Below are 20,732 nucleotides of genomic sequence, written 5' to 3'. Positions count from 1 at the left end.
CTCTGCTAGGTAAAAACCTCAGTACATTTAAAGCTTGATTCTTAAAAACGTCACTTACCATATTTAACTAGAAGTACCAAATAATATTTTCAAAATAACGAAGAATTATTAAAAAAGGTTTTTATTAGTGTCACTTCAATCTGGCTATATAAAATTTAAGAATAATACCCTAACTATGGAATACTATAAAAGTTATGTATTTGTTCTATCAAAATACTAGTATGGATCGATTTAACTACCAATTCGTAATTCGTATTTTCTTTACTATACATTTATGTTTAAATGTTATTATGAGTGTAAATATTTAAATTTCAATACAGTATACCTATAACAAATACCATGGTTCATTAAACTAAAGACCTCGTTTTATTATTATTATTTATTATTTATGTTTGTTTTTTCACCGTTTCATGAACTTAATTTTTTATCCTTGAAAGACGAATGGTCTTTTTTTATATAGCGTATAGTTTAGTTGAGAATCCAATCAACAGCCCAAATATTACAGTTGTTACTATTTTAGTTTTATTCGTTTTAAGTCTTATAAACACCAAGTGTTTCAGAGTGAAGAGTGAATGATTCCTAATTTAATATTCAGTTTGCATGTGGTTTTTATCAAACAGTAACCAAGTTTATGTCGTGTATTTATGGACAACTAATTAAAAACTTGTATGCAGCCTTTTTTTTAATTTTCTCCCAAACGAGTCCTGCAAGGTTGAAAAGTTACAGAGAATAATTATATCAGCGCAACAGAGGAAAATGGACGTTTGAAACTGACTTTGTAAGAACAAGTGTAACCACATATTCGTCTTCCTTTGTTTTTATTATTTTTCTTCAAAGTGAATATTTTGGTGGGAATTTTATTTTACATTTAAGAAAATTTATAATATATTATTATAGGTTGAACTAAAAACAAGTCCTTCTAACTTATTATATTTATTAATACTACAATAATATATAGTGATAAAGTTAAAATGTTTGGTAAGTAATTTTGAAAATTAAGGAGTAAAATATATTTTTTATGGTTACTTTGTCAATATTTTACCTACATATTTTATTTTATTTTTATTTTATTTTATTTTTTTTATTATTTTATTTTTTTAATTTTTTAACCCACGTATTGTTTTCTTCAAAATAAGCTAATGGAACTGCATTATATTAATAGTGTTCCAATTTATAATAATATAATTTGATTTTCGGTATTTGATTCTTCTATTTAACCCACGACTATCAATGGTATTCTAGAGAAACCATTACAGCTCCCATCAAACAACAGCAAAGAATAATAATCTGAAAGAATATCACGGACATTATTAGTCCATACAAACTGATAAAAAGTGTTAATACCATTTAAAATCATTAAGTACACTACATTAACATAATGAATAAGTATCATAATTTTCTTATTATGAATTTTCTAACCCCTTTATAAGTTTTTGCAAACCATTAAATCGATCTTCTTCAGCCGCTTTGATGTTAGTATTTTTAACTTTATTGTTAATCAACTTATGTAAATTGCTTAGCGCAATTCCGCGCTTAAAGGCAGTTTATTTATATTCATTATAAGTGTCCACAGATGGTGGACGACATCACGTATCAGATAAAAGATCAGAGTCTGTAGACACAGCTGAGGCATCTGGTAAAATATCAACAATTTATTGGATACGCTTACAGGACAATTATATTGACGAATAAGCTGACAAAAGCTATTTTTACAATGTCAGTTTTAATAATAAATTAAGTGAATAAAACCTATTTTATTTCTAAGCCAAACCATTTCTAGATGAATTCCTAGATTGGACTAAAACAAAATTTCCGACAAAAGTTGTTTAGTCAGTTGCTACGTTATTCAATAGACATTTATTCCTGCATAATTATCCTCCATGAAAGGACACACAACACTGTTTACACGCCATTCATTTATAGCTATATCGTACTCCTGAAATCCCTTTGAAAGCCCATGGAAAAAGTATAAGAAATATCATCTTTAAGCAGACCTTAAATGCAAGTCGAGACTTAAAAAAAATCTTGTGGATATTAAAAAGCCGAAATAAATTAAGATTAATTTGACATCAAATTTCTTATAGTGAGGTAACATAGTAATCTACCCACAAACTGGTTTTCTTATTACGAGTTTATGTTTAAGCTAAGGGTCTTAGCTATTATATTCCACATTGTAATACAATCGCCATTCATTAAGGAAAGCTAATTACAACGTTAATCGTTTGCAATCCTTTAATCTGGCACCGTACCCTGCTTAAACATACTTTATTACCTAGAAAACCATACGGTTCATTTGTAGGAGCATTGACTAAGGTCCCTTGTCTGTGGTAGGAGGAACCTGATGATTTAGTTGTGTTTTTGTGTAGTTTGGATTGTTTTTAAATTTTCATGATAAAATGTATAAAAGTTGTGAAGATCTAAAATTATATACAATAAGGTCGGTGAAACGACAACATATTTTAGGTTACATGGTATTTTATGTATCTGAAAAGCTGTTTGTTATTTATTATTGTGTTTTATCTTACGTAGCAAAATTAGTTTAAAATTATAATATTTATTGAAAATATTGACATAAGCCATATAGCTTGTATGGATACGTTTATAGATACATTACTATATATTCATTATAACTTGAGGATACATTTCAATATTCCTATAAGATAAATTTTAAGCAATTTATTGCAAAAATATACCCAGAAATTAAATGCTACAATACAACATATTCAGATAGACACGCCATAGATAAAACAATACTCCCTTAGTAGATTTCTCATCCTTATGGAACAGCTGAAGACAATTTTATTGTTAGTTCATGTACGGTTTATGTGGAGGTCGTGTTATGTTTACAATTTGTTTCCCGTTATTACAGCCATTTAAAACCTCGTTTAAACAAATAATACGATCTAATCATAAACAATAACTTGTCCCCTAGTTATATCACCAAACAGTAAAGCACAAATCAAGAAATTAACCCTAAAATAATGGAAACAAAGTTTCATCGACACTAGCGCCTTTGTGTCACGTGCATGAACTAGACACGAAAAACTTGCTTCAAAATGTACAATGGGATGAGAAGTCTACTTGTGTTGGTTAGTCTATGGACACGCCCAATAGTTTCTCCTTGGTGGTAATTTAATGTACGTCCTGATGAGAAATTGATCTACATACGTTTTCACACTTCATATTAGTCTAATATTGAATTATATTACTATAGGGTGTAATGAATTCGGATGCAATAATAACAAACCTAGGGAAATAATTATTCATTGTTTAAAATTGTGTGATGTTAAATAATACTTTTACAATAACGTCAAATTTACCAAAACTCATTTCAGAAGCTAATTAAATTTATCTTAATACAAAAAGGTAAACACAATTTGCGTATGCAGCTTTAACGGGCTCATAGGTAGAAATTATAAATTGTTATTATTATATTAATTTACTACGGTTGAACAAATGTGAATATTGATATAAAGTACAGTGCTTTAAAATAACACGTTAAGATAAAATAATAATTTGTTAACCTTTTAAGATAAATGTACAACTAAACTGGTAAGTACATAAATATATATTTAGTTAGTTAAGAATAAGTTTAAAGGGGGGGACAATTAAATTAGTTTTAAAAACTTGATTATTTAATTGGTAGTCTGTAATCACCAATGCTGCATTAAGTTAATTGTTTCATAAATATTGCAGCCCATTCATACTATTACTTTGTAACACAGTTTATTCGATGTTTAAAGAGTATTTTCTAGGTGTTAGCACATATACTGTCCAATTGTTTGGACATATGTCTATGTGTGTTTTTCTTGATTTAGTGTGCGAGAAGTTATAGAGAAGAGTATACTCGTAGGCTCTGAAGCATTTACTTACTTACTTACTTACTCCCTCGACGTCGTTGACCAGCTCTTGCTGGATAGACTGAGTCAAATAAAAATAACAATAATATATATATATACATATTTACAAGTTTGGCGGCAGGTTAGACGCAAATTTTATAAAACTCATCTAGGGAGTACAAGGGTCTTGCCAGTAGCCACTCCCTCAGTTCGTTTTTGAAAACTGAGGCCTCAAGGTTTTTAAAGTACAGTGGCAGTCGGTTGTACATCCTAATTGCCAACATAGGAAAGCTGTCCTTTTTTTTGTTTAGTCTGCAGAAAGGGATATCAAGGTTGGATTTTGACCTTGTATTGTGATCATGTTGGTCTTCTCTCAATGCAAGACTAGAGATGTTGGTCCTTACGTTGTTTAGGGTGATTAGAATGTACTGGCTGTATACTGTAAGGATATTGAGTTTACTAAAAAGAGGTCTGCAATGTTCGTGGTAGTCAGCGGACGAAATAAGTCTGACTACCTTCTTTTGTAACAAAAGTATATCCTTACATCCAGCTGCATGGCCCCAAACCTCCAACCCATAGCTGATATGGCTGTGGAACAAAGCAAAGTAGACAGTCAGTAGGTATTGCTTTGTCAGCATAGGTTTGAGCTTCCTAAAGAGATGCAATGTCCTCGATAGCTTGGTGCACACTTTCATGGTGTGTTTTTCCCAGGTGAGTTTGGGGTCGATTATGAAGCCTAATAATTTTACTTCAGGCAGGTTATCAGGGATGGGATTCCGAGCTAGACTGCAGGTCATGTGTTGCGTTTTGGTTTCATTTAGGCAAAGCTTATTTGCTTTGAACCACGTCTTGGTTTTCTCAAAGGACTGTACAGCCTTGGCCCTGGCTTCCTCAGGAGTGCTTGCATCCGCAAAGATAGTCGTGTCGTCCGCAAAAAGCAAGACGTTGCCTAACTGTCCGAGGTCGTTTACCATCATCAAGAATAGCACAGGGCCCAACACAGATCCCTGGGGCACGCCATGTTTAACCGGCAATGGTTGTGAATTTGCCCCTTTTACTGCCATGATCTGTTTTCGATTTAGGAGGTAGGATTTAAAGGCAAGCAGTGCTGGCCCCCCAACGCCATATAGATGTAACTTTTCTAGCAGTTGAATGTGGGAGACGCAATCAAAAGCTTAAGCTTTGCTTAAGTCAGCTAGGGTGAGTGCAACTGAATTCCCCTCTTCGAAAGCATCGACTACCTCAGTGACAAGTTTAAGAACTGCAGTAGTTGTGGTTCTACCAGACCTAAAACCATACTGTGAGTCACTAAACAGACCATTTGTTTCAAAGTGTTGAACAAGCTGTGTTTTCATTATAGTCTCATAAATCTTTGCAAACATGGGCACTATGGAAATCGGTCGATAGCTTCCTACATCTTCAGGGTTGCCCTTTTTAAAAATGGGTACTGTTTTAGAAACTTTTAAGACATCAGGGAAAACCCCATGGGACATACAAAGATTAAGTACTTTTGCTAGGGGATCAGCAATAATGTCCGCAACATGTTTCAGTACAATGATGTTTAAGCCATAAATATCCTGACTAGTTGTGTTCTTGAATTGTTTGATTATTTTAATGACATTTTGAGGCGTTACATAAGCCCAGTTATCTAGAGAGTTTATAATAGGATTGTCCGGTATTTTAGTTGCAGTATTTACATCACTGTCAGGGTTTACTGAGTCAACAGTTTTGTCAATTTCCCCCGGAATATGTTCATTGAATTCATCAGGATTTGCGGGGCATTTAAGAGTTGGGGTTGGCTTAGAAACACGATTTACCAAATTCCATGCCGCCTTGCACGGATTTTTCGCAGCTTCAATCTCAGTCATGTTTGCAAGTTTCTTTGCCTCGTCCACCTTTACTCTATACAACCTCTTACTTCTAATGTACAAGCTTAAGTACCTATTTCTATCTATTACCTCAACAGCATGCTTATGTCTATCGTTAAAAGCCAATACGAGTTTCCTCAGTTGATCTAGGTCAGGTGTGTACCATGACTTACCACAGATTAGCTTACTCTTAGTAGTTGGTGAAGGTTTAGGCTTAAGCTTAGGCTTACGTCTAGGCACTATTTTTTGAGGAAAGACTTGGTCAAAACAGTCCATAAAAATACTAAAAAATGAGTCAAAAGCTGTCAGTGGGTCATCGGTCTGAATTTCCGCATTCCAGTCTTTACTTGATAGAGATAGCCTAAGATAACCAAACTTATCTTCACAAACAGGTCTTATAATTTTGCTGTACATAGTAAACCAGGGTAAAAAATCAGAGTTACTCACCCATTGAGTGGGAACATCCAGGATTACCGGGCAGTGATCAGCCACTATCGAGTCAGCGACAGAAGTCATACAGGTTCTGGTGTCGAGCGAAGTTGCAAAAGTATCCAAGCATACAGGGCCACGTGTAGGAGAGCGATTCGTCACAAATAGTCCATGACTTTTTAGCAGAAAATCGAGTCTGTGCGTTCTTATTTCATCTTGATTTAGATAGATATTAAAATCACCACCCAGTATTATTGGAGTTTTGAACAAAGTCAGCCACATTAAGCATCGGTCCAAATTTGAAAAGAAAGTTTCAATATTCCCACTAGGGGCTCTATATACAGATATTACTAAGAGTGAGAGGTCAACCAGTTCCACTCCTGTAAGTTCAATGTCTGTTTCAGAACAGAATGCACTTAAATTAATATGCTTGTATTTTATGGTGTTATTGAGATATATTGCTACACCACCATTCTTACAATTTGTTCTATATAGGCCGCTCGCCAGTGACATTGAGTTTATCTCACTATAAAATTCAGCCTCATTCTCTTCTAGCCAATGTTCACTCAGACATAGAACATCAGATTAACATTGATTATCAATGCTAAGTAAAGTCTAAATATGCATGTCAGTTACAGCCAAGGCTGGTTATTTGACAAAATCGCCATCACGTTTGACAACATGCTACAAACCACACCTTGGTAATATATTGGTAAACTACACACTGATCTCTCTATAAATAACAAAATTGCCATACTTCGTAGAGTTTTGAGTGTCTAGAAAAGCTTAAATATTTTAATCCTACAATCTAAATAACTATAAAATAATGCACTTAAATATTGACTTTTGGAAATAATAACTGGTTTACGATCGTGGATTAGCAATAAACTCGGATTTAAATAGATATGTAAATATGTATTTATATAGTTATATCAACACGTGCTACACTAAACCGTTAAAACGTTTCATTTATTTAGCAAGGCTACAATTTAATAAGTTAAAATTATCCCCATTATCTGTATTCTTAACTTATAAAATAAAATATTAAATTTGTCAAAAATATAAATGCAAGCTTTATAAAAATAAGCTCAAATGGAGTTTTTTTGCCGTAATAACGTAATTTATCATCAAAATACTCCAGCTCGTTATCTCATCGTTTACTGAATTCGCATTTACCCTAAGAGGCTTGTTAAAAGTGCTTCGTCAGTTATTTTTCAGAGATTTCACTGAACATTTGTTAGGATTAATGTTTTTCATGAGCAATTTTGTGTATTCAAATATTATTTGTGTCAGGTTTTGTAAGAGATTTAAAATAACAATAGTCTTGAATTGTTGTAGGTTTGTGCTCTTATGTAATATGTATTTTAAACTTAATTAGGCTTTACCAATGGTTTTCGCAAATGACCATTATAGATTTATATTCACAAAGTTGGAATTTTAACTTTTATAATGTTTATCCTGTATAATTTCAACTTTTTTGTTACACGTAATTTAAAACTATTACTTTAAAACATTAGACTGTTCTGTTTAAATATTGGTTTTTCATAAAATGTGCAACTACCTAATAAGCTTTGTTTTCTTAAAATATTTCCTTAAAAGAAACATTTCAATAACTGTTAATTCTAAAAATAATTGTTTTCTATTAGGAATTATTTAGAACGCTTTTATAATATAATATTTTCATTAAAAATAATGGAGTGAATAGTTTTAAAATTTTATTTCCACCCAATGATTCAGTACATTTCTCGAATAAGGTTTAATAGATTACACTTTGAATATTGAAGTATAAATATAACATTTCTGTACAATTTACTCATTCACATTTTGGGATATTTCTTTTTTCATTAAACAGAAAAACTATATAAAAATAAAACTTTCACCGATTAGCTGTGGAATTTCCTCGAAGTGAAAGATTCAATTTTAAGCATTACTTGACTAACACAGTTCAATAAGCAATGACACTTATTAAGTACCCTTACCATATTTCTTAAATAAAAAAATCAACTGACTCGTATTGTTTTTTATTTTATTATGCGCATAAATTTGAAAATGAAGTAAGTAAGGAACAAAAAAAGTTTTTTTTATATTATTGTTCCTTCAGAAAGAACAAGATTAAATCATTTGAAGTAGTTCATTTCCAAGGGAGAAATAACTGTATTACTTATTTAAGAATTGTAACTACAACTCGTGCAATGAAATCTACCATGAGATAAATCCAATCGTCATTTTCCCATTCAACATTAGTTATAAGAATATACAATCACATGAAAGATTCTTCTGCATTTATTACAGTTGAATTTGCGGGTGTACACTAATCATATCACTGGGTATTCTATTGTCTTGAATAACAAAATTATATGGACTATTGTTTTATTAATATAAAAACAAATAAACATAAAAACAAACGAAACCCCTTTGTAATATTCAAATATTTAAAATAGAAACTCATAATTGATATAACATTTCGTCGAATTAAAGTCAATATGCCAGTTTGTATATGATTGAGGAATCATAAAAATGATGCGTTGTCACTAACAAATTGTGTCCCTCATAGTTTGTTATACGAATAAGATGGCGAGACAAGAATGAGGTAAACCTAAAATAAGGCGACATAATAAAACAAGGCGACATTTCGGACTTCATTAAAATACCCAAGTGCACTTCACTGTCACGGCATTCTAGAAACTTTGTAACGCCAGCTTTTCTTTTCACAGTACTTAAATAACCTCGTAACAGCTTTGTGTTCTGTATATTTTGGTTTCTGTTATAGAATAAATCATAACTTACAGTATTTTCATGAATTAAAAATCAAACGTTAAAACGTCACGTTTTATTAATCCTCATATAATATTAAAACTATTTATTCAGTTTTCTATATCACTTTGAACAGTTTTTTCTTTTGGTATGACATGAGAAAATCCTTCTTCCTTTGGCAATCTTTATTTCATCCTTGGTCTATGAGATTTGACGATTGAGAGGTACAAATCATGTATTACTTATTTTGGAATAATTAATGTCTAATATCTCACAAGAATGACCTACGGCATTTATAATTAACTATTAAAAGTTTTCCATGACGAATGAACAAACCTTTTTATTGAAAATAAGCTGACTTGTATTTATAATTTGACATTTATCATCCACTATTTTATATATATTATTTTGTGTTCACTTTCTGAGACTGGAAATTATTATTTTTTTTTCATTTGTTCTGTTAAACAAATAATGATTATAGATTACAAACACGAGATTTGCCATGAGTCATTACGAAATTACCAGAGAGAAATAAGCAAGTAAGTGTACAAAGTCATACAAGTCGTACAAAGTCCGTAGAGGAAAAATACAGTTTTGTCTCAGTTTAAGTAATACAGTATGTATTTTTTTCAGCCACCGTCTTGGATCTGCCGTTTTGAAATGTGATAAATTATTTTAAATATGAAGAGGGTGTTGTGAGCCATCATTTCGAATTACTTTTTTAAACTCAACTCAATTCCAAGATCCGTTTTTCATTTTCATATTTTCATTTTGAAATATTTACATATTTAGCAAAGAAATTGCAATATTTCATAAATAAAACTTTAAAACAAAAATGGATTGCGGCATTAAGTTTACCTTAAAAAATTAATTTTAAATTATGGGTCAAAACACCCCCTTTATATTTGAAATAGTTTATCACATTTCAAAATGGCGGATACAAGATGGCGGCAGAAAAAAATACATCTGTCATAACGAAGTAAAAATAGGTCAAAAATGACTGATAGTGTATACTTATCTTTATCTAGCACTATTTTGAGATTATTGTCTTAGTTTGTAAATGCACAATGTTAAAATGGGCTAAAAATAAAGTTTTAAAAATCCCTCATAACTTTAGAATGGATCAAGATTTTTAAAAACGGTTTGTGGCATTGTAATCAGGATAAAAATCTAGTTCGAAATAATAGTTCACAACCCCACCCTTACTTAGTAGTAGAGCACTCGACTTCAATCCACGAGGTCACGGGTTCAAATTCATGTAAACAAAATTGAAAGTCATAATGCCGAAAACCTCTAGCCTTAGCCTAAACTAATGTGTACAACGGTTCATTGCTAGAGTCTATCGTCCTAAATAATGAATGTAGAAAATAAGGAAAAAACATTGTAATGCGTCAAAATTGTAGAAGTGTAATAAAATGTATTCCATTTTTTTCTGTTTAAAGGGGTGTCGTAAGGGGTTGCGACATTGTATTTCTTCAAAAAGGCTTTAGTAAATTTACTACTTAGCCAGATCTTTAATTTTAGATGATCTTTTGACCCTTTGTGAATCGTCGCGAGTATGATGGGAAACATGTAATATTTACTACAAAAAGTTGTATATTAGGTGTAAAAGCTTCGTCACATAATCTGAAGGAGTAAAAAATAATAATTTTCTTTCTGCATATCTGGGTACCCTGCATATAATTCGCATTGAAAATGCAATTTTAACATCAAAGCACTATGAGTAAACAAACAACCACGACAGAACATCAACCCAATACCAATACCATGTGATGTTTACCACAACCCAATATTGTTGTTTGCACATGATATGTGAGACATTACTTCTACGGATACATGATATGACTTTGGTTGAAATTTTGATTATGCAATGTCGAATGTGCCACAAATAAAAACATATTGTTTTATAAAGTATTGTCCATGTAAACATTTTGATTTAATATTTTTAAATTTTTTAAAAGTATTTAACACTAGTGAGTATACAATTTTGTGTTTTATAGGACACATATAACAGCATGCAAATACATATTATTCTTTGTGTTTCAATATAATCTGAACAAATCATAATTGCATGACACAAGTCAGGCCATGCATGTACTTTGCTTATAGATGATTTAAATAGTGACCACCCTAAAACTTTTCTGAACTGTGTTAAAAAATATGAATAAAAAACAAGAAATGTACGATCATTTAGACCTCAAAAAATATAAATAACATGTATGTTTGATTTACGACTTTAGTTAACTTTAATTCCAAACTATTAATGTTTATGGTCAGTCGATATAAATAATTTGCTCGTTTTGTTAGTTAAGTTTTTTCAGCGATGTTTTAGCATAACTACAATAAATAATGACTAGGTCAAACGAATAAAACATTTTGCAATGTATCGGTAATAGTATTTCGTATATTGTAACTATAGTATTTTATAGTATATCGGTTATAGAATGGACATGTATTTCGTGCCATTTAACTTCATACAAAGTATGTTATGTTCTTTAGTAAATATGAGTTGTTGCAGCATGCGTTGTTGTTGTTGTTAGTTATTATATTGATGTTTATTACTCAGTTTCAATACTTGAAGTCCTTTACGAACATTTTCACAACATTTTTCTTAAGCCAAAATTATCTTACTTTCAGAGCACTTGAGACTTAATCGTTGGTAAATTGCATAATAAACGTGATAAATTACATTATAAATAGGCTAATTTATTATTTAGTTCAATCAAAACAACCTAACTTTTTACAGAGTTTGGATCAAATAGATAATTTGACAAAATCATAATAAAAATAATTTTTTACTTTAAAATGTATAAATATCAGAACATGATTACCACGTGTTCTACATCTATGTGACACTACGCTACCAAAGGGGTGTTTTAGGGTTTGGCGAGAAAGCCGTATTCATTCAATATCCGTTTTGCATTTGGTTTCCGACCAACGATAACCATTTGTTGTCCTCAATTTATAACAGCTTTTATCCTTTCACAAAGCCAAACTGTATAGTAAGTACCTTGCTTGCAACACTATAAATATTGCCTAGTAAACCAGTCACTCTGATATATCCAAAATTTTGCATTTTGACTCATGGTAGTGTATTATATTTTTGTGTTTTGGAGGGTTCTCATATACTTTAACCAATAATCAGGTTTTTGACTTGCATGAACTTTATTTAGTCTCAATAAATTAAATTATTAACAAATCTGTATGCATGTTATGAGAATTCAACTATGATTATTGATTATATTTTATAAATAAAACTGGTCTCTAAAGCTTTATAGACTCGAATTTTTTACCTTGTGACAGTTTTCAAATTTCAACATTAAATAAAGCTACCTTGGCTCAAAAGTTGTCTCGTTAAAAATGAAGCGATCCGATAACGTGACGTTGTCATTATGTCATTCAAGAAATGTTAAGTCTAAAATAAAGCTTTTTTGTCGAGTAGATCTTATTCCTAGAAATTTTATATGTAATTGTACATGTTAGTTGAATATTTATCTTTCTATTGTTAGCTTAAACAATTTTCCTATAAATTTATTTTACATGGTTTATCATTTATTTAACGATATTTTTACAATGTACAAAAGAAATACACATTTTTAAGTTACTGTTATATGGTAATAATTCAAACATCCTGTATTAAATATCATCTCTAGTATCAGCATTGTATTATATCGATCCCTAAAAATGAATAGATTATTTATAAATCCATACAACTTTTATTAATGAGTTATGTTTTCCGTCATGTTATGTGTAATACAAGATATTTTACTATGTTAATTTGTCATGTGATTCCGCATGTGTTATGGACAGATAGAGAATCACACATGTGCCTTCAACATGCAATAGTATACCTACCTTTGTTTCATATCCAACCACATCATACTGAAGCCTTCAATATACAGTTGATGACAGATGAATTTTATATTTTATTTTCATCCTCTAAATAAAAATCAACTGAGCTAAAAACCTATATAATATGCATCATATAATAATTACTATACCTAACAATTTATTTTAGTATTACTTATTCAAAAAAACAATGTAGTTTCAAGATTTTTTTAGGTCAAGCCTACATAAACCGTTTCTCAAACATTTATCCACTAATGACAGTTTTATGAACATATATTTTTGTATTATTACCTTGCAATTCAAAATGTATTCGTTTGATGTGTAGTCAAATATTTTTTTCAGAGTTTTATTTTTACATAAGTTTTTTTCTTTGACTTTTTTAAGACAATTGTCACCTTTCACTTATAATTTTTTGTTTTTTTTATTTATAATTTGTTTTTTAATATAATAAACCTATTAATAAAATTAATATATTGACCTTAATAGACTTGTAAAATAGTTAAATGTGGCCGTAGCTAGTTTCAATCAAGTAAGAATTATCACAAACGCAATTTATAGTATAAAAAATTAATAAGGCGAAAACTACATAAAACAAACGCCAATGAGAAATTCATACTTTCAGCCAAAACACATCCATGTGATAGCTAAAAGAAATTAAATGTGAAACATCCCTTTGGATAACAGCATTGAATAACGGAATTGTTTTACCCAACAAAGACCGTAATTTTTCATCTCTCGTTGCATCATACATTTTTAAACCATACATGTTTCTATTTATTAAAGATGTGATTTTCTTTAAAAGGACATTTAATGTCGCGTTTTACTGTTGTATTCAAATATTATAACTCATGTTTTATGGTTTATAAATGCTTAAATGTCAAAATTAGTTTTATGTAGTTTAGTTTAATGATGCGAACATTCTTTATTTAGGGAAATTGTGCTATAAAAATATTGCTTGAATAAAATAAACGTAAATATCCATAATAAGTGATTTTGATTTTTTGTAACTGTAGGCCCTAATCTTTCAAGCAAAAATCATTGGTTTATTTCTATATGTGAAATATTATTCAGCCATGAGAAAATGCAACGCTGGTGTATTTAATTTGAATAACAGCAGGATATTACAGATTTATTTTAGAATTTTCCACTAGATTTTTCTTAGAAAACCTTTTATTTAATATAATTAATCAGACACTCTACAGTTTCCTATTGAGGTAAAAAAGGACTGACAATAAATGATTTTCCGATGAATACCAGCAATCACCAACAGTCTGAAGAGGAAAAAGCTTAACAACTTTGTAAACTGTTACAAACGAGTCTCCAAGTAGGAAAGTATGAAGACCTTCACAATGTTTCCCAAGTAAACTTTAACAGTTTCTGGGAACATGGGTAGCTTATATCTTCGTATTTTAAGACACTAAATTTTCCGCAGTGGTGTACAGAGATGTCTGTCACACATGTGCGTCCTTAGGTCCGTGAATATGATGATTGGTGACGTCATATGATAGTTGGGAAAAGTATTTTTCCTTTGCTGCATCACTGGCCCGAGGTCTGCGTTTACTGTTAACCAAGTGGCACCCGTTCTAGATGTGTAATATTAAAATTTATACGTAAAACAGAAACAAGTGTTGCCATTGTCGGTCATTGTCTGTGGCAATGACCGCAGCGTCACATACTGTATATGTAGCGATCGGTAGCGAACGTGTCATAGTTTCTCATTCCTGTAAGCCAATTAAATAAAATTGTTTCTTATAAAGGAATACTACCATGTGCCTTGCCAGCAACACTATTAATATACCCATGGAATATTGTTTGTTGAGTTTGTTGTTGGATGTTCAATTTAAATGTCAAGCTTATGGGAGAAAGTATATTAGATTAAAAATACGTCCAGTTACAGCTTATTAGCCAAGTAAAAGATTTTTCAACATATTCCAGGGTGGAGCCCGAAATCAGAGCTTAAAAAAATTTAAACTTAATACTAGCAATCTACCACCAGTACCTATTTTATCTATACGTTTTTGCATTAGAATTTTGATAGTTATTTTTTGTTTTTGCATGGGTACAAAGCCTTACGATGAAAGGCGAGTCCTTCGTTTTTTGGACTCTGCTTGTTATGGTTGAACTGTATTTATGGCATTGTGAACATTAGTATAACAAACTATTTATTTAAAGAAATCTTTGAGTGTTACTTGTAGAACACGAAGAAGCCATTTGTAGAGCTCCGAGATTGCTCTTGTAGATAGAGTTTGACGATATAAAATTAATTTAATGTTTAAAGGAAAATATACATTGTAATTCTGTTGTCTCAGTTTTTCAATGTAGTTTATTTATTATATTTGAGATCAATTATTGAACGTGCAGTCAAATTAATAAATATGGCATAACTACTTAGTGCATTTTAAGTAGCATATTTTTTTCAAATTGAAAAATAAATTACCCACACTTATATTTTTGTTTTCTAGAATAAACTTTTATAAATCTGTACCTTGTGACTAAATGTCTGGATAGATATTATTGCTAATTTTAGTCATAACATTTACACATTAACCCCACAATAACTAACCAAAAAAATGTGTAATACGATTCCCTGAACAAATGATATAAACAGAAACACTGTTGGTACAGAATTGCAAACGAAGTGAGATCTAACTTAATCCATGGACTTTGAGACTTGATAACCTAGATGAGGGGTTCTTTTCCCGCTGCGGATTTATGTTGTTTTCTTTGCCTTTTGTAACCTAATATTTATCTTTGGACTTTAGTCCATTGGTTTAAATTAATTACGAGTACTTGTATAGTGGAATGATTTGTAAGGTGTAACCAACCTTATTAAAGTATAGTAATAATGCCACTTCCTTTAAGTTTAACTTTGGTAGTATGGTTAATGTTTTTAAACCCCTATACTAATATGATACTATTAGGTTTTAATGTTTTCAACGTGTTTCGTAGTTTTTTTCTGCTATATGTAATACATATATAGATGCAAACATAATTTGTAAACAATTAAATTGTACAGATCCTTAGGATCTTTAATCACACGTAGAAGTGGCTATTAATATTTTTCTTATGCAAAAAACATTTTAGTTACGAGTTAGAAGATAGCGTTCCAATTTTTGAAACAGTTTAACGTTTTGAATCAACAAAAACTATGGTTCGATTAAGCCTTTGCTAAGCGGAGGTGGACATATAGCCAATCTTAATTATAAGATCGCGTAATATGTGATTAGTAGGCCTACCTATTTTGAACGATCAATACTAACGAGAAAATGATGAGCATGGATTTAGACCGCAAAATCCATATATGCAATATGCGTATCTTATAAGAGATTGTGTAAAAATCATTTTGAAGCCCCTACTAAGTGTAACTTTTTATATTAGAATATTGAAATAAAAGACGTTTTAAACCACAACAGAGCATATTAATGTCAATTAAATACGGTACAAAATAACACAAACCGTTTGTGTGCAGTGGCAAAAGAGAAAATATTTTACAAACGATTTAAAAAACATATTGACTTGACTGACTTGACTTAGTTCCTGTATACCCGTGAGGGACGTAGAGCCGCACCAAAAGCTCTTCATCGTACTCGGTTCTGGACTAGCTGCTTTTCTTCTCTCCAGTTCTTGCCTTAATCCTATATCTCTTTCTTGATGGACCTCCCCCAAGTTATCTTTGGTCTTCCCCGTGTTCTGCTTCCTTGGGGGATCCACTCTGAAGCTTGTTTGCTGATGTTACAATTTGGTCGTCTTAGAGTGTGACCTATCAAGGCAAACTTCATTTTCTTGATGACATCACCAATAGAATTTCATGTGCTCTTCTCATTAGCTCTTTATTTGTTAGGCTACTCTTGGTGGCCAATGGATGTTGAGAATGTTGCGGAGACATTTGTTTATAAAGTTCTGCAGCTTGCTGGTGACTGTCTTGGTGACTTTCCTTGTCTGGCAACCATACAAGAGAACGCATTTTACATTTGTTTCAAATATTCTTAGCTTGGTATTCCTTCGTATCTGGTTTTATCGCCACCCTGTTGTTATTTGTGCAAATACTCCTTTGGCCTTCATAATCCTACTGGCAAAGTCTTCATCTGTGCCCCCCCATCTTTGACACAGTGCTTCCAAGGTATTGAAATTGGTCTATCTGATTAATTACCTTAAACCTACTTCCAGAGGATTATTGTTCTGGCTTTGCTTCTCTTTCTTTTGTTTTTTTAAAAGTTCATTTTGAGACCAACCTTCCTCCCATGGGTGTTAAGATCCCTAAGCTTTTCTTTCATATATTTTACTCTATGAGATAGCAGGCACAAATCATCGGAAAAATCAATATCCTCTTACCTGTCCGTCAGCCCCACAGCAAGCCTCTCTGCCTACTCGTTGTTTTCTTCATTACTTTGTCATAATGTTTAGTATTTGTTTAAGTCATAGTATGATTCTGAACCATGAGGAAAATTATTGGTGAGGGGAAGCAGCCTTGTTTAATCCTGTTTTAATTTCAAATGGTTTATCGTTCTCGTAGATTTCTCTGATGAGGTTGATGATTTTTGTCGGAACTCCGAACTCATGCAGGGCTTTCCAAATGGAATCCCTGGTGATAGAGTCGAAAGCCTTTTCAAAATCTACGAAGGTCAAATATACCGATGACTGGTATTCTGAGCATTGCTTTGAGAGAACAAGCAGGCTTCAGGAAGGACCATTCCTGTATTGACATGATCAACACCATAAGAATCATTCCGATGAGTTATCTCCTTTCTTTGGAATTTTGGTTGGCATCATTTCTTTCAGTCATCCAGTATTGTTTCCTTCTTCCATACTTCTTTAAATAATTCCAGTAGTATTTCCGCTGTCAGGTTAGCATTAGTTTTAAGCATCTCTGGGGTTGTGCTGTCTTCACCGGGTGCTTTCCCATTCTTAAAGTTTTTGAGTGCTGCTAATATTTCTACTCTTGTGAGTGTGGCTGTGCATATTCTAGTGTGTTCCACATACATTTGGTTTTCTATCTGCTCTTGGTTTATATTTTCTTCTTCTCCTCGATCTTCTGTTTCTATTTCGACATCCCTGATAAGCAATTCTTGGAATAATTCTTTCTATCTTTCCATTTAGGTCTCTTCATTTACTATTAATTTTCCATTTTTATATTTGATTGGCTTTCCGCTGTAATGGTAAAATGCCTATTAACACTCCGTTTATTACTATATATCATAACTTAACGAAAATACTAACTTAAATAATGAATTAATATGGGTCACGTTATTTAATAAAAAAAATATTAATTATATTCTTTACTTTAAAAAATAAAAAAATAAGCGCATAAAAAGTGTCACAGCAAACACATTTTCAATTGTTGATTCAACTTTTTTTGTTTATCATTTCATTTGATTATTCGGAGTTTTTATAACTTTGTTAGCCTAAATTTTGTATTTATTATCTAAGCAAGCTCATTTTTGGATTCCACATGTTATTTCAATTATAACTTGCTAGTGGTATAAGACAAAAATATTTTAGAAGTGTCAGTTTAATTGATGTCTCAAAGAGAATTATGTCTATTATTAACACCAAACCAATTAAAAAGAACTCAACATAATAGTAGTCCTACCACTAAACTAAAGAGGTATAATTATCTCTTGCGAATAACCACTTAACCGCTAATTACTTTCTTTGTGACCCTTCGTCCTTTCGTACCTAACAAGAACTTACTTTCTTGCAATAAAATGTAAATAACTAATTTGCGCGTAACACGTTATGTTAACTATTTTGTTTTGTATAAGCATTACCTTTTTCATTACGATCAGATTAAATATCAGGAAATATTTTTCAATATGTATTTTAGCCAAGCGTAAAGAAATTGAAAGTAAGTTTAGGAATACATTAATCCTTCTTAAAGTTTTGATATTTTTTTAAATTTTAAACTAAAAACGATAGTTTGTTGCGGTTTTTAGTTTAGTCTGATCAACTAGGTGTGTTACGTTTAAGGGAAGTACCTACGTGACAGTTCTCATAAGTGCTTTCCTAAACAGCCCAATAGTCACTTTACATAAAATAAACTCCCTTTACAAGTCACGCACGGTGTACTACATTTTGGGTATTAATGCAGCTCCTTGGAGAGCTTGTGCAGGCTTTATACTTTCTTGAAGGTGATGGTTAATGTTGTTGATTAGTTCAGCACAAAATTGCTTTATAAAATGTTTTAATCGTAAAAAAATGCCATACCACGTAAAATGGTTGAATTCTTGTTTAGGCCTAGTTAAGTTTCTGGAAAGTGAATATTTAATTAGTAACATCTTTACGCTTTAATAGACTCGATTGTGCTTTCACACATTTTCTCGCCATAAAGTTATTTGCTATTTATTGTAGCTTCTTAATGACTTTCTTAATTTTACTTCACTACAAATGTCGCATTTTTATGTATTATTATATTGACATAATCAAATAAGTGAAATCATATATAAATTATTACCTTACGAAATATTGGTTTATATTTTTTTATTTTTTATTATAAACTATTTTGGTTAGATTCATTAGTTAAGAAAAAAATCCTAGTCAATTTACAAAATGTTAAACGATTTACATGAAACTGTATTCAAAGAGGGGGGGGGGGGGGGGGGTTATGATACGTTTTATTAGTCTAACTAAAAGGCACTCCAAACAATGTATAACAAGCCCTTTAACGTTCGGCTAACCATAACAAATCTACACTTGAAGAGCTAAGTCAATATTGGCCGTTTGGACTGTTGATCTAAAGGGGAAGGAATTACTAACAAAATTCCATTTTACGATCTACATAACATTTACTTCCAATATTGTATCTATTTATATAATGTATCTATTCATAGTTCTATGTATTTGTTATTCTATATTATTTTTACTTGATGTTTGTGACTCGGTCCCTGCACTCACGTTTTGCTTTGCAGGGACCTAAATTCAAAGTATTTAATGTAAAAAGTTATATGCAATGTTTCTTATTCTAAAAAAAACACTGAATTGAATTGAATGTATCTATTGCTTTTAGGATTTTTCAAAAAAATTTATGTGTGTCTACAAACTACAAACATTTGAGCGACATCGGTTATATCCACAGAAGAACCGTTTAAATGCCCAATTGCTTTGGTCGTCGTAATTTGTCTACTTGATGTTTGTAAGAGGCTAGAGGCTTGTTTGAGTTTAAAGATCATAAAACTTTCACGCACTTTTTATCCGAACAGTAAAACTGATTTGAACTTTTTCTCGAAAATGTGCTTGCTATAGTCCTCGCCACCCTAACTTGAGGCAGCCTAAGTCCGCATGCCGTATAGTGTGGCCTTGGGCTGACTATTAGGGTGGCGAGGACTATAACTTCGTTGCGTTCTTTTCGACTACTATATTACTTACAAGGATAATACTAAAATAGTGTTTGTAATCAATTACTTAGGTTGAATCACGTTTTAGGTTCTAGGTAGACCAAAACCTATAATTTAGTACTTTGACAATTACAGTTTAAAGAATTTTTAAAGCTTTCAAGTTTTGTTTTTAATGGTCAACTCAAATATCATATATTTCCCTTTGCAACTACTTTAAGGAATTTTACGTTGAACTCTACATTAATAAGCTCTCGTGGTTAGTTTACAATTAAGACTTTATGTAGTTTAATCAATTCAAAAGTCCCCATGATTTAGAAATTGTAAGTTAGCCGATCTGAATGTCCAAGAGAAAGTTCATAATAAGACATTTAGAAGTTCCGTTAATATCTTACGAACTGTAATTGCTCCAAATTACCAAGTAGGAGCAAACTTAAGATACTGCTTAATAATTTTTCTTTATTTCTTCAGAGCACACGTATATCTAATTTTCGTTTAGAAGCTTTTTATAATCTAGTCATTAGTATATATAGGATTTAACGAAAATACGTAGTGGGCTCTACTGAACAATGATATTTATCCAGGATAAAGGAAATTCTAAAAACAAAAACGTGTATTTTGGCTTAGTTGAGCTATTTCCCTAATCTGCCCTTTTGCGAAAATAA

Source organism: Macrosteles quadrilineatus, unplaced genomic scaffold, assembly GCF_028750875.1.
Source record: "Macrosteles quadrilineatus isolate MER2022 unplaced genomic scaffold, UCM_ALF_1.0 Scaffold_2__2_contigs__length_208266976, whole genome shotgun sequence".
In the NCBI taxonomy this organism is placed as follows: Eukaryota; Metazoa; Arthropoda; class Insecta; order Hemiptera; family Cicadellidae; genus Macrosteles; species Macrosteles quadrilineatus.
Note: the sequence above shows the minus strand (reverse complement) of the source record.